This window comes from Sciurus carolinensis, chromosome 6 (assembly GCF_902686445.1).
Source record: "Sciurus carolinensis chromosome 6, mSciCar1.2, whole genome shotgun sequence".
Lineage (NCBI taxonomy): Eukaryota > Metazoa > Chordata > Mammalia > Rodentia > Sciuridae > Sciurus > Sciurus carolinensis.
This window is the reverse complement of record NC_062218.1, coordinates 5,043,763-5,056,621: the sequence shown is the minus strand read 5'-3', so window position 1 is coordinate 5,056,621 and position 12,859 is coordinate 5,043,763.

Genomic DNA, 12,859 nt, shown 5'->3' with positions numbered 1-12,859 from the left:
GCCTCGGCCTCTTGGTGGCTCTTATGGCTTAGATATGAGGTGTCCCCAAAAGCTCACGTGTGAGACAATGCAAGAAAGTTCAGAGGCGACTTGACTGGGTTACGAGAGCCTTAACCCACTAGTGCCTTAATCCCCTGGAAGGGAACCGCTGGTGGTCGCTGTGGGCAGGCAGGGTGTGGCTGGAGGAGGTGGGTCAGTGGGATTGTGCCTTTGCAGCATGTTTGTCCCTGGAGAGTGGAGTGCTCTCTGCTTCCTGGTGGCCATGTTCTGAGCGGCTCCATCACAGCATCAGAGTCAGGTTGGCTGTCTGTGGACCAGTACCTCTTGAGCCACGAGCCCAATAAAACTTTCCTCCTCTAAAATTGTTCTTGTCAGCTCTTTTGGTCACAGTGGCGGAAAAGCTGACTAAAACGGGCCACTTCGTAACTGTCCAGAGTGTGGCGGTGCCGTGGCCAAAGAGCCCTGGTGTCTTCCAGTGAGTGCTGCAGACCTGTCCCCAGAAAGCCCCTCGTGCCCTCAGCCTGTCCTCAGAACTCTCCGCAGCTCCGCCTCTGCAACCCTGGGCCAGGGGGCAGGGCCCTCACTGCCCCCAAAGCCTCCTCCCTGAACCTCTTCCTCCTCTAAAGCCACAGCCCTCTCAGGCACATGGCACATTGCCGTCACCCCTCACCTGCAAGGCACTGTGTCCCTGAGACTCAGGCTCCCAGAGTCCAGGCTCCTGCTGTTCTTTCCCACCACCTGTTACTGGCCCCTCATGACACCATGGGATGCCTGCTCTCCTTTCTGTGGCCTTCTCTGGGCTCCCCCGTCCTTCCCAGCCCAGGGCTACCTGCCTTCGTGGCTGCGCCCTCCACCCGCACCCGCAGCTCCAGCCTGCTCCGAGGGCTGCATGGCACTGGCCCTCACCGCAGCTTCTGCCTCCCTCCTCCTCCCACACTGCTCCCGGCTTTCCCCTCACCCCTTCTCACCCCGTGTAGATGCTACACGTCACCATTTCGTCACTTCTGTCAAGCGCCCTCCTTTCCTCGCTCCTTTCCCTCTATTTGTAATTAATTCTCTTGGAACATCATGGCTCTGATTAGACGATTCATCCGCCCCACATGTCTGAGCATCGCTGGAGAAGATTCCACAAGCGACTGGGGCTCCTGCTCTGACTCATGACCACCCAACTCAGACGGGCTCTGGGCAGCCCGAGAGTCTGGCTGGGTGTCCTGCAGAGCCTGTGGTTCCATGCCCAGAGGCTTCCTCATGTGCGTCAGGCAGGAGTGTTCCTGGCTGGGTCACCCAGGCATGTCAGCCCTCTGCCTCTCAGGCCCTGCGTGGTGGGCCCCAGGCACCCTGGGTTCCGCCATATTGCTCTGTGTTCACAGAAGCATTAAGAGCATGCTGGTCCTCTGGCTGGAGTGCTCATGGTCACAGATGGGGACCTCTCCCACTTCCAGAGACGAAAGTCCAGCCCTGGGGTGTGGCAGGGCTGTGCCTATGCCCAAGGCTCTGGCCTGGAGTCCCTCTTGCCTCTTCAGCTGTTGGAGGCCAGGAGTCCCTAAGCATGAAGCACCTTCACTTCCCTCTGTCCTCTCTGCGTGCCTTCTCTGTATCTGTGCCCACTCTGCTTCGTATGAGGACACGTTCATCTTGAATTTAGGGCCCTGGATGATTCTGGATAAGTCTTCCTCTCAAGATCCTTAACCTGATCACATCCTTGGCCATACAAAGGATTATTCCTGGAACCAGGATGTGGGCACATTTGGTCGGGGGCACCAATCAGCGTGCTGTGAGCAGCTGTGAGGGGAATGGACACACCCAACCTCCCAGGCGTAAGGGACCAGGCGTCCCGAACACCCTGTCAGTGACATACCACACGCTCAGGCCTGGGGAGGTGGGGGCAGCCTGGGTCTCCTTTCGGTCCCTGCTCTCAGCCCAGGGGGACCTGGGACCACGCTCGCTCCCTGACTGAGACCAGGGAGGGGGCCTGACTTCATCTGACGCTTGTGCTGGTGGAGCAGCTTCCTGTCTCCTCCAGCCCCACCCACCTGACCCTGCTGGTGCTGCCAATTGCCTTAGGGCTGGGCCTGCTTCTCCGCAGGGCAAGCGAAGGGTGCTGTGCTGAGGGCGGGAGCTCAGCCGCAAAGGAGGCCGGAGATGCCCCATGGCACCCTTTGTGGCCATAGGCTTCCGCGATCAGGTGCCCCTCCCCCAGGAGCCAAGGTGGCTGATGGCCACTAATGACCTCTGTACCGAGCCTGCCTGTCCCTGCAAAGAACCTCCTGTGTTTGCCAGGGGCACCCTCCCATCCACTTCGGAAGATGAAGCTCCGGTGGAGCATTAGCAGCAAGAAGGCCCCTTTGAACCTCTCTCAGAAGCCCCAGGCCCTGGCTTCTTTCCATCCCCCCACCTTCCTCCATCAGTTGCTGGTATTACTTAGAATTCTAGTCATAAAAAGGAAGAATACTGTAATCTGTATCCAAATCCCGAGGCCACTAAAAGAATAGTGCTTTAACAGTATGATGCTTCTTGGAGCGATGGAAAATATTATTTTGAGAGCAAAAATGAAGGTCAATTAAAATGTCATATTATTAACCAGTTGACAATTGTCATTTTAACTAGGGAAGCAATATTCTTTTACTAGCAGATCAGTTTGACACATGTAATGAGTTTGAGGCTACATATGCAGCCAATCTCCATATATAACTGTGTAATGTAAAATGTCAATCATTTTCCTGTATTTCAACTATAGACAAGAGTATGTGGGTACTGGATTACTGCTGTCAGACTGTCTAGTTCTGCTTAACACGTTTTCCCAATGTTTGAACATATGTATTTTCTTTTTCCCATCTTATGATATTTTATACATTAATAACCAATCAAAAATGTTATGATAGCTCGAATGTGTGCAAGGTGAGTAAAGCCGCGAGAAGCAGCCCGAGGGCCGGCCTGGCTGCTGAGGCTTCTCAGTCCGACTTTGCACTGTTACTCTAGAGCAGCATCTCTGCAGCAACCTGGAGGTTCTGCCGATGGTTTCCTGCTCCTCCTCCTTGCAACCCAGAGTGGAAAGAAGTGGGTCTGGGGGTCGTCGAAGCCTCTGCAGTTCCTGTGGCCACCGAGGTGAGACCTGTCCTCCTAGTGAGGCCTTGTAACTATGGCCACAGTGTCCTTCCCTGGTGGACAATGCCAGGTGCTTGTTCTCAAGACGAACACTCCTGAAGGTGCAATTGAGGCAACAACTGCCATCTAGGCTCCTGTGCCCTTCCCGATGGGCACTGCCTGGGCCCCTCTGTCCTGCAGATCACGCATCTGTCCTGGGCTCATCAGTACCTGTTTGAAGTCACAGGGAGTTTTGAGTTCGCAGTGTTCGTGGTAAGCAGCGTCCAGCCTCCTGGGAGGACTTTCTGTAAGGACCACATGTGGGGATAGCTCCTGCGGCACAAGGGTGTTTATTAACCACTTGGTACAAAGGCCAAGGCGACTTCGTTGCAAAAGAAGCCTCTGCTACAGTGACGCTCACTCCGAAGGGAAGATCAGGCCTCTGTGGAATTATCATGTCAGCCTGCGGGAAAATGGGATTCAGGATGGCTTACAGCTGAAAAGTACCTCAGAGCAAAAGCCCTCAATTTACAGATAAGACTGCTGGAGGCTGGTGAGATTAAAAGCTCAGAAGCAGTAAAGCTGTGACTGGGGTCTCCGATTCCTGGTCCTGCCCCGGTTCTTCTCCCTGAGCCTCTTTTCTCAAAGAGATGACGACTGGCAAGGTCTTTGCCTGTTTGTTCTTACTGTACCTTTTGGGAACTTGTCCTGTGGGAAGGGAGCAGACTTCCTCCGGGAGGCCCTGGAATCCAGCCTCTGAGGCTCAGCGGGGCCTGCCGGGATCGAGTGGGGGCAGCAGCCGACGCCAGCAGCCCTGGTATCTGGCCCACCCAGTTCCCATGCAGTTGGAGCCACACAGCCAAGGAAGCAGTGCCTCCTGCTCTGGGGCCCACTCGGAAACTGACGTCCTGGTTCTCCTGCCCAGTCACTGGCTGGGGTCCTCCTCTGCCTTTGCCCACCACATCCTGTTAAGCACCAAACCTATTATGGGTTGAACGGTGTACCTGCGAAAGCTTACGTTGAGGCCCTGATCCTGGCACCAGTAAACGTGGCCTTATTTGGAAATAGGGTTCTTTGCAGACGTAGTCCAGTTAAGATGAGGTTGTACTGATTTAGGGAGGGACTGATCCCGTGACAGGTGTCCTTAAAAGAAGAGGAGAAACCCAGAGATAGACACAGCAGAGGGAGGATGATGTGAAGCCACGCAGGGGTCGGCCACGTGCCGGCGGAGGCAGAGGCTGCAGCGAGGCGTCTGCAAGCCAAGGATTCATGGCTTGCCAGCAGCACCAGACGTGCAAAGAGAGGCCTGGAACAGATCCTGCCTGAAGCCTGCAGACTTCGCATGTCTGCCCACACCTTGGTTTTGGACTTGAGCCTTCCAGAACTGTGGAAGTCGGGATTTCTGATATTTCTGCCTATTTCTGGTAGTTTATAATGGCAGTGCTACATTGATGCAGTGTCCTCTAGAGAATGCTCCCAGGAACACCCCAGGACTTCTGACTCCACTGTCCAGGTCACAGCCTCAGCAGCCACCTGACTGGCCCTGTACCCGCCCCACCCCATTCCCCACAACCCGCTCCCGCATCAGTCTGCCCTCCTCACCCCATCTCAGGCTCTCCTTTGGCCTTGCCAAAGCCCACCTCCAGCCATGTCTTCTCTGCCCAGTACCTTGGGGTGGCCCGTATGGCAGTACCATCCTGATTCCCAGGTGCGTGTCAGGATAGGTGCGTGCGTGTGCAATCCTGCTCCACTCCCTCAGCCTCCTCTGTCATTTCCCTATGCCCCGTGTGCCAGCTCCCACCCCCTTCTTCTGGGGCTGCAGAGGCACTAGGTCTCAGCTAGGCTGCTTGGTTGGGAAGCTGCTTCCCCTGTCTTGCTAGCAAGCGTCTACCTTGTTTTCTATACTTCTTGCCCTGTGAAGGTAGGTGCGGTGCCCTGCCTTTACTCTGGTCCAGAGGACAGTCCCCATGTCCCCACCTAGAATCCCAGGACCTGGACCGTTGGGACCTCTGCAGGCTTGTTTCTTGCTGTAGGTCACAGTATGCTGTGGTTCTCATGTGTGTTCACTGAGTGCCAGGTGAGCCGCCCTGAGCCGTCACCAGGCAAGGCCCTGGTGAAAGCTCAGATGGCTGGGACATTGGCTGCATTGTGGAGTGCTCCATTTTTGAAGAGTTTCATAAAAATAAATCAGCAACCTTTCTTTTGAGCTTTTTTTCTTAAATAAAATTAGTTCATGCTGGTTATAATTCAATGGAAAAACGTACAGGTGCTCTGTACTTTACACTGGTGCTTTGTTGAGAAGCCATTGCCTGAAATGATGAAGACCTCAGAACTGTCCCATCCATTGGCTGGAGACATGTACAAGGGGTTAAGATTAACGTTGAGGAGTTTAGGAATGAAAAGAAGTACGTTTAATTTAAATAATATATCTATGAGAATCAGAATAGTTATGATGAATACTATTATATTCTTATATTAATACATATTTTACACTATTATGTTTATAGTGATGCAGTTGACATTCTGGGCAGAATAACCCACCAATATGTATTTTGAGATGGTTTCTCTAACTTGCAAGGGTATTTGTGCTAGATTTAGCAAAGCGAGCAGAATGTATTTTCCCAGACATTGGAGGGTGTTATTTTCAGTCTTTTTTCCATATTTTCCGCTATTTATTTTTTCAGAGTACGAACAGAGTTTGCATTGCAAGCTGGGAGCTTGGTTCTGATGGTGTTGGAGCAGCTCATGGGTGCTTCCTTCCTTCCTTCATCTTGTTAGTAGTAATAATAAAGGCAAGGGTGATGGGGTGTGCACCAGCTTCAAGCCATGGCTTGGTTCTCCCTCTGGGGAATTATGCAGCCTGTTTTCCCGGATGCAATTGCTCGTGGGCCACTGTGCATGTGTCTAAAGGCCACTCTGAGTCAGGCTGGGGGAGTCCACACAGGGTACCATGGGAAGATGAGTCTCCTGCTGGATGCTGAGGGTGTGGAGGACAGCGGTGGAGCGTCAGAGTGGTGGACAGCGATGGCACTGGGCCAACTGTGGCCGAGAGGGAGAGCGAGCAGAGGGGAGCACACCTGGACAGGGCATCTCACTGGGATGCATTTTTGCTGTCAGATCAAGGAAATGGAACTGGAAATCCATCCTAAGAAAGTCATTGTGCGTCAGGTATTCAGAAACGCTGCCTGGGCCTTGGAGCCCTGAGGAGTGAACGGAACCCAGAGGAGGTGTTTGCAGCGAAGCTCAGTTAAACGTGGTCACACAAAATCTGGGGGAAGCGGAGAGGAGGAGGAGACTTCCCTTCTTACACTTTACTTTTGTTTTAAAAAAGTCTTTTGCATCCTTTATATAATTTCAAAGATGTACCAGCCCAAAATATCTTGGTGGCTGTTGGATATGGAGTTGGTGAGGATGACAAAAAAAGAAGTGGGAAATGGTTTGAGTTGATGAGTGTGGGGATGGTGGTTCTGTCCAGGGGAGTGGACGCTGAGCAGGAGAGACAGACAGGGTGACTCTGGATGCTGGTTGTCCACACACCTGTGCTTTGTGAGTTCAGCTGGGAATAAAGTAGGGGGCAAGGTGGCGGATGGGAGGAAGCTTGGAAAGGCTTTGTGCAGGCATAGTGGTGTGAGATCAGAATGTCACCTAGTTTATCCAACCAAAGTTCTGTAAGGCAAAGATAAAGGCCACAGGAAGAAACATTTTCATTCCACAAATGGGAAATTGTAGTTGTTGGAAGTCTTATTTTCGATTTGATTGGAAATTTGTCATCTAAAGTTTCTCTTTCCACCCACCTACCAACACATCCATTAATCTACCATCCGTTCATCCAATCAGCCAGCCATCCGCTAACCTATCTATCCATCATCCATCCATTCATAAAATCACCATCCACAATTCATTTATCCACCATCTGTCCATCCATCCAATCATCCATCCACTAATTGATCCATCTATCCATTCACCCATCCATCCACCCACTAATCTATCAGTTTTCATTTTTCCATCACTTGCCATCTATTCATTCACTTTTGTACTTACTGAAAAATGAACTGATCCTTTTAGAGGGTTCACAAGTGCCACCTGTGGCTTCTGTGGGTCTTCCAACAGAACTGGCCGCTTTGGTTCCCAAGGCAGAGGCAGCAGCTCAGCTCCTGGTGGAGTGTTAACTTTGCAACATAGTCTTTCTCTTTTTATTCATCTCCTGAGGCTATGCATAGATGGTGTCACCTCGATCCTTCATAAGTGTCATTTTGACTGTGCTTGACACATTTTTAACATGGGTACAGCACAGAGCAGCTAATAGATCTACAAGTTGTGATCCCCTTGTGGATTTTCATATTGAGTAACTAATTAAAAGAAGGCATTGAAAATATACAAAGATGTTGGCAAGGCTGGGCAGCATCAGATGACCCCACTACCCTGTGTACCCTCTGATTCACCCTCTTAACCCTACATCTCATGCACCAGGCATGGGGTTTGGATTACTCTCAAGGACAGGCTGTTCTTGAATTCCATTCTCAATTCTGTACTTCACACAAGACAGATACACAGGTGACATAAGATATGCAAAACCAGTGTCCTCTGTGACCTGGCGAAGTTTCTTTGGGTTTTAACACAGGCCTGTCTTTTTTCTACATTCTCTCTTGTAGGACCGTCTCCCCACAGCTCCATCCTCTGGACTCTGCAGGCCATAGCTGTCTCCCCTCTCTAGCAGGCTGCTGGCTTTTACTGGAGGCCCCAGGAAAGCTGGCACTGGGCAGAGTCTCTGGGTTCCCCTCCTCTGCCCCAGACAGCAGGTCCCCTCCCTCCCTGGTGTCCTGAAGTTTGCCTTGCATCCTGCCTCTAATTAAGACCTCCAAAAAAAGTTCCGCGTTTTTAAAAATTATCTGTGTAATTGCCTTGATTTTCCAGTGGATTCTGCATATGTAATGATAACCTCATTTCCTCCTTTTGCAAAGTCAGCAGGAAGCAAATGCTTCCTTATCTTCCACATGTATGGAGCTAGATTGGCTGGTGGGGAACTCGATGGCAGGCATACCTGTAATTCCCCAGACAGTGTCCAGTTCCACTTAGCTTTGAGCAGGGCAAAGAGTCCCCATCAGTAGCTCTGTGTCCTGGGTGTGGCTTGCAGGCCAACTCACTGCTGGATTCTGGGAAAAGCAAGCAGCTTATCTGTGCTCTCGTTTTTCTCTAACAGCTTTGCAGAGCTGGTTCATGTTGCATAACTAGCCTCCTGTTATTTGTCTTACCCTGTTATATTGTCTAATTCCCTGAACCCCATGTTTTAGCATTCACTTTTTTAGAGCATTATTATTAAACATACGATTTGCTTTCATTTTGACAAGATAACACACGCAGGGAATTTGATTTCAATCCCCATCCCCTCCCCATTTCCCGGTCATTCCTCCCCCCACTTTTCTGCCTCCTCTACTCTCCTAATTTCCCTTTCACTCTTTTATTTATTGATTTTTGATTTGATTATGTACTTTCTACATAAAGGTGAAATTCCCTTTGGTACATTTATGAATGTATTTAACATGAGTTTATAAAATTTATCCTGTATTTTTCCTCTTTCCCTTCCTTCCTCCTTCTCCTTCTACTCCACTGACCTCCCCTTTATCTTTATGACATACTACCACCACCACCTTCTTTCCTTTATTTTGCCCTAGCTTCCACATATGAGAGAAAACTTTCGAACCTTGACTTTCTGAGTCTGGTTTATTTGACTTAGCATGATGTTTTCTAATTCCATCCATTTACTGGCAAATGACACAATTTCATTCTTCTTAAGGCTGAGTAAAGCTGCATTGTGCACATAGGCCACATTTTCTTGATCCATTCATCTATTGATGGGCATCTGGGCTGATTCCATAATTTGGTATGGTGAATCACATTGCTATAAACATTGAAGTGGCTTTATCACTATGGCATTTACATGTATTTTATATCATTTTTTTTTCCTACTAGTTCCTAGGAGCTTTGTCTCTTTAAGGAGGATATAAACCTAGTGAAAATCCATGTTCTGCTTTCTTGGCTGATCTTCCCACCTCCTGATCCAGAAGTGGGACCTTCAGGGCCCCAGATAAAATGGAATGGACGGATGGTTGGTGGTCGATGGTCTGTGCTATGAAGTCCTCAGAGACCCTGGTTCCCAAAGCAATGTTGTCATCAGGGCTGTGTCTTCCTATCCTCTACAGAGCTCCTGCTATAAGGGATGCAGGTTTAGCCTCAGTGTCACTGTATCATTAACAGGGCCTCCGATGATCCAGGTGGTGGCTACCAACACCCACCATGAGCCCCGAGCTCCTGGCTCCTCCATTCCCTGGGATGGCAGCAGCTCCCTGGGATGAAGCCAGGAGACCCTCACTGTGTCGCCCTCCTCCTCCTCGTGGCCTGGGGTTTGGCCAAGCTACAGGGGGGCAGGTTGGTGGCAGGTTACTTCTGCTACCTTAGGTAGTGTATCTCTTCTGGTTGGTTCACATCATACAGGAAGAGTGATAGGAAAGCATGCATTGACTTTAGTGTGAAGGCCCCAAACAGAAGTTTGATTACTGCATTTTGCTTCATTGTACACAAATGGGGTGCATCTTTTCATTTCTATGGTTGTGCACGATGTAGATTCATACCAGTCATGTAATCATACATGTACACAGGGTGATGATGTCTGTCTCATTCCACCATTTTTTTTTTTTTTTTTTTTTTTTTTTTGTGCTGGGGATCGAACCCAGGGCCTTAGTGCTTACAAGGCAAGCACTCTACCAACTGAGCTATCTCCCCAGCCCCTCATTCCACCATTTTTTGATTACTGAATCAATCTTAAGGGAGATTCCTTTTTTAAGCAGCAATTCATGAGATAACTAGTATGAGAACGTTGCCCATGAGCTATTTGGAGTGTGACTTGGGTCCTGGGGATGCTACCAAAGATAGTAGTGACTGCCCCCTCCCCACCCCAGCCAACAAACTGTCTTCCATCAGGCATTCAGCGGACACTCCAAGATACTCCAAAGCTTGAAACGGGGCAAAAACTTGCAAGATTTGAGGTTCTGTTGAAACTTCCTAGTCAGCCAATCTTGTTGGGAGCATCAAACAGCAAAGCTCATGAATCAAACTTTGGAGAGGAAGCAGGGCCGAATTTGGAGATTTTGACTCTGCTGTGAAATTCAGTGGTTCCTCCTGAAACTTCTGGTGAACTAGGTTCCACTTAAGCTCAAACACCAAAGGTGGAGGGCAGAGTGGAAAGCTGAGATCGGCTTACCCACTGCAGAAGCAGAATGAGCTAGTCCTGGCTGCCCTGTCCTTTCCTTTCTCCTGAAAGAGAGAAGGGGTGGGCGGGGAGCACAGTAAACAAGAAATGGTCAGGGACAGGCTTCCCTTCACTGCCCCAGCCCAGACGCAGGAGGCAACTTGCGGCCCACCCAGCACGCCCCACAATCCGAGGGACCCGGATCAGCGCATCCTCAGCACACCCTGACACACCCTGGTGTGTTTCCATTGAGACTCAGAGAGCATGCTCTGCTGGTCCTAAGTGCTTTTTGCTCTCAGCACAATTATGTATTTCTGAATAACACTCAGAGCATCCTTTCAAGGTGAAAATGGGTTAGAGCCCAACGTCAACGTGTACCTCTATCTGCAGCTCGCCTTTTGAAAGCATCTATGACTTCTGACACTAAGAGAAAATGTGAATTTAGCTGTGTGCTTTTATGTTTCTGGTCTCTGACTTGTTTATTCAGGCTAGAGATACTCATAAGCAGAGAGAAACAAAAGAAGAACATAAAATATTAATGCTGTGTTCGTATTAGTATACTAAGCCACAGTGAGCATGTCTTGAACAGTCAAGAGCTTTGCGGGCTTCTAAAACCTAAGGGGCCTGGGATCTTCATTATTCTTTGGCCCCAAAGCCTTGCTGATGATGTGATTCTCTTCAACCCCTAATTCAGAGCATTTTAGCTGCAAGGAAACATCTTCAGGCTTTTCTGTGGTAATTTCTTCTACTGCCTATTGGTAAATGCCTGTTGTTTTTTTAATATAGAAAAACTACAACTCATCATAAAGAATTTAAGTGATGTAGAAATGAGTAACAAAAAATCAAACACATTCGTAGTCTTACTATTTATAATTTAACATTCGTCTATCCAGAATGAATATATATTATTTAAACATAAATATAAATATAATATTTAAACATAAATATTTATTATCTTTAAATTCAATGATATTGTACAAAGTATATTATTTTATGTCTTTTGCTTTTTCCACTTAACAACGTATATCTAACAACTTTTCATAAATGTCAAATTTGGGGGTAGAAGAAATTAGATTACAAAAAAAGACTAATTAAACATATATTGTGGTATATCGATTCATTGGACAGCCATTAAAATGCTGATTATAAAGATTATGCAATTACATGGAAAATATGAGTCCGTGAACGAAACTTGAAGTAGTCAGTGGATCAGTTAGGGTGTGCAGACACACCTGCCCCTTGCCTGGGCGAGGGGACTTCATCTTGATAGGCAGCTTCCGCTGTGGGAGAAGCTCCCTGGGCCAGCCACGGGCCAGCCATGGAAGTTTGCTTTTGCTGATGGTGTGGCTGTTGAGAGTAGGTCCCACCTTGAACTCCCAGGGGCAGCCAGGACGAGTGATCACGGGAAGGGGTTTAACCCTTTCAAAATCCTGTTCCTGTTGTTAAGCACCTTAGAAAAACTGGGGGAACTAGTTTTGTCTCCAAATATATGTTCTTTTTGAGTAAATGTGAACCAAAGAATTCCAGGGAATAAAATGTTTGATAATTAACACATTGAATGCAAAGCCATCAAAATTTACTGAGGATGTTGAATTCCAAATGCAAAGAATTTGGTCCTTAACTGAATACAGGGAATGTGAAAGTTGTATGTTATCTTCCATTAAACAGCTGGGATTCCCGTTTGTTAAGTGTATTCTAAAAACACCCAAGTCTCACCTTGCCTCGCCCACCTGCCACGCGCCAGATCTGTAAAATGCACACTCTGCGTGGCTGCGTGCCCGCGTGCCCACAGCCTGCCAGGTGTCCTTGGAGTGGCTAGCTTCTGCCATGGTGACCCCCAGTCTGAAATCTCTGTAGCTGGTAGAGAAGCTGTTCCCTGGGCAAGCTGTACCCATGGCCTGGGCACACACTCAGGAGGGACAGCAGGCACGACCATGCCTTTTACGGTCTCTGCTTGTGTCCAGCACACTGTCCACACTGTCTCTTTATGTACATCCTGGTGGAGCAAGTCACGCGGCCAGTCCAAAGCAGTGGGTAAGGATGTGCACGCCTCCTCACAGCCACACTCGGGTGGGACAGAACGACTGGGGTCAGTGATTCAGTCCCACAGGCTCGGATCCAGCCACCGTCCCTGCAGAGCACACCCCACACCTGCCGTCCCAGGACAAGTCACGTTCCCTCTCTAAAGGAAACCTGTTCTCTCCACTCTGCTGTCCATTCTGCGTGCTGCAGCCAGGGTGACTCACGATGGCACAAGGGAAGGCTAGATGGTCATGTCACTCCCTAGGGGACAACACAGGGGTCCTCCCTACCCTCAGGAAAATACTCATTCTCCCAGCTGTGGCTACAGAGGCTATTGGGACCTGTTCTCTGCCTACACTCTGATGTCACCTCCCTGCTGTCTCTGATGTCCTCATGGTCACCTCCCTGCTGTCTCTGATGTCATCATGGTCACCTCCCTGCTGTCTCTGATGTCCTCATGGTCACCTCCCTGCTGTCTCTGATGTCATCATGGTCACCTCCCTGCTG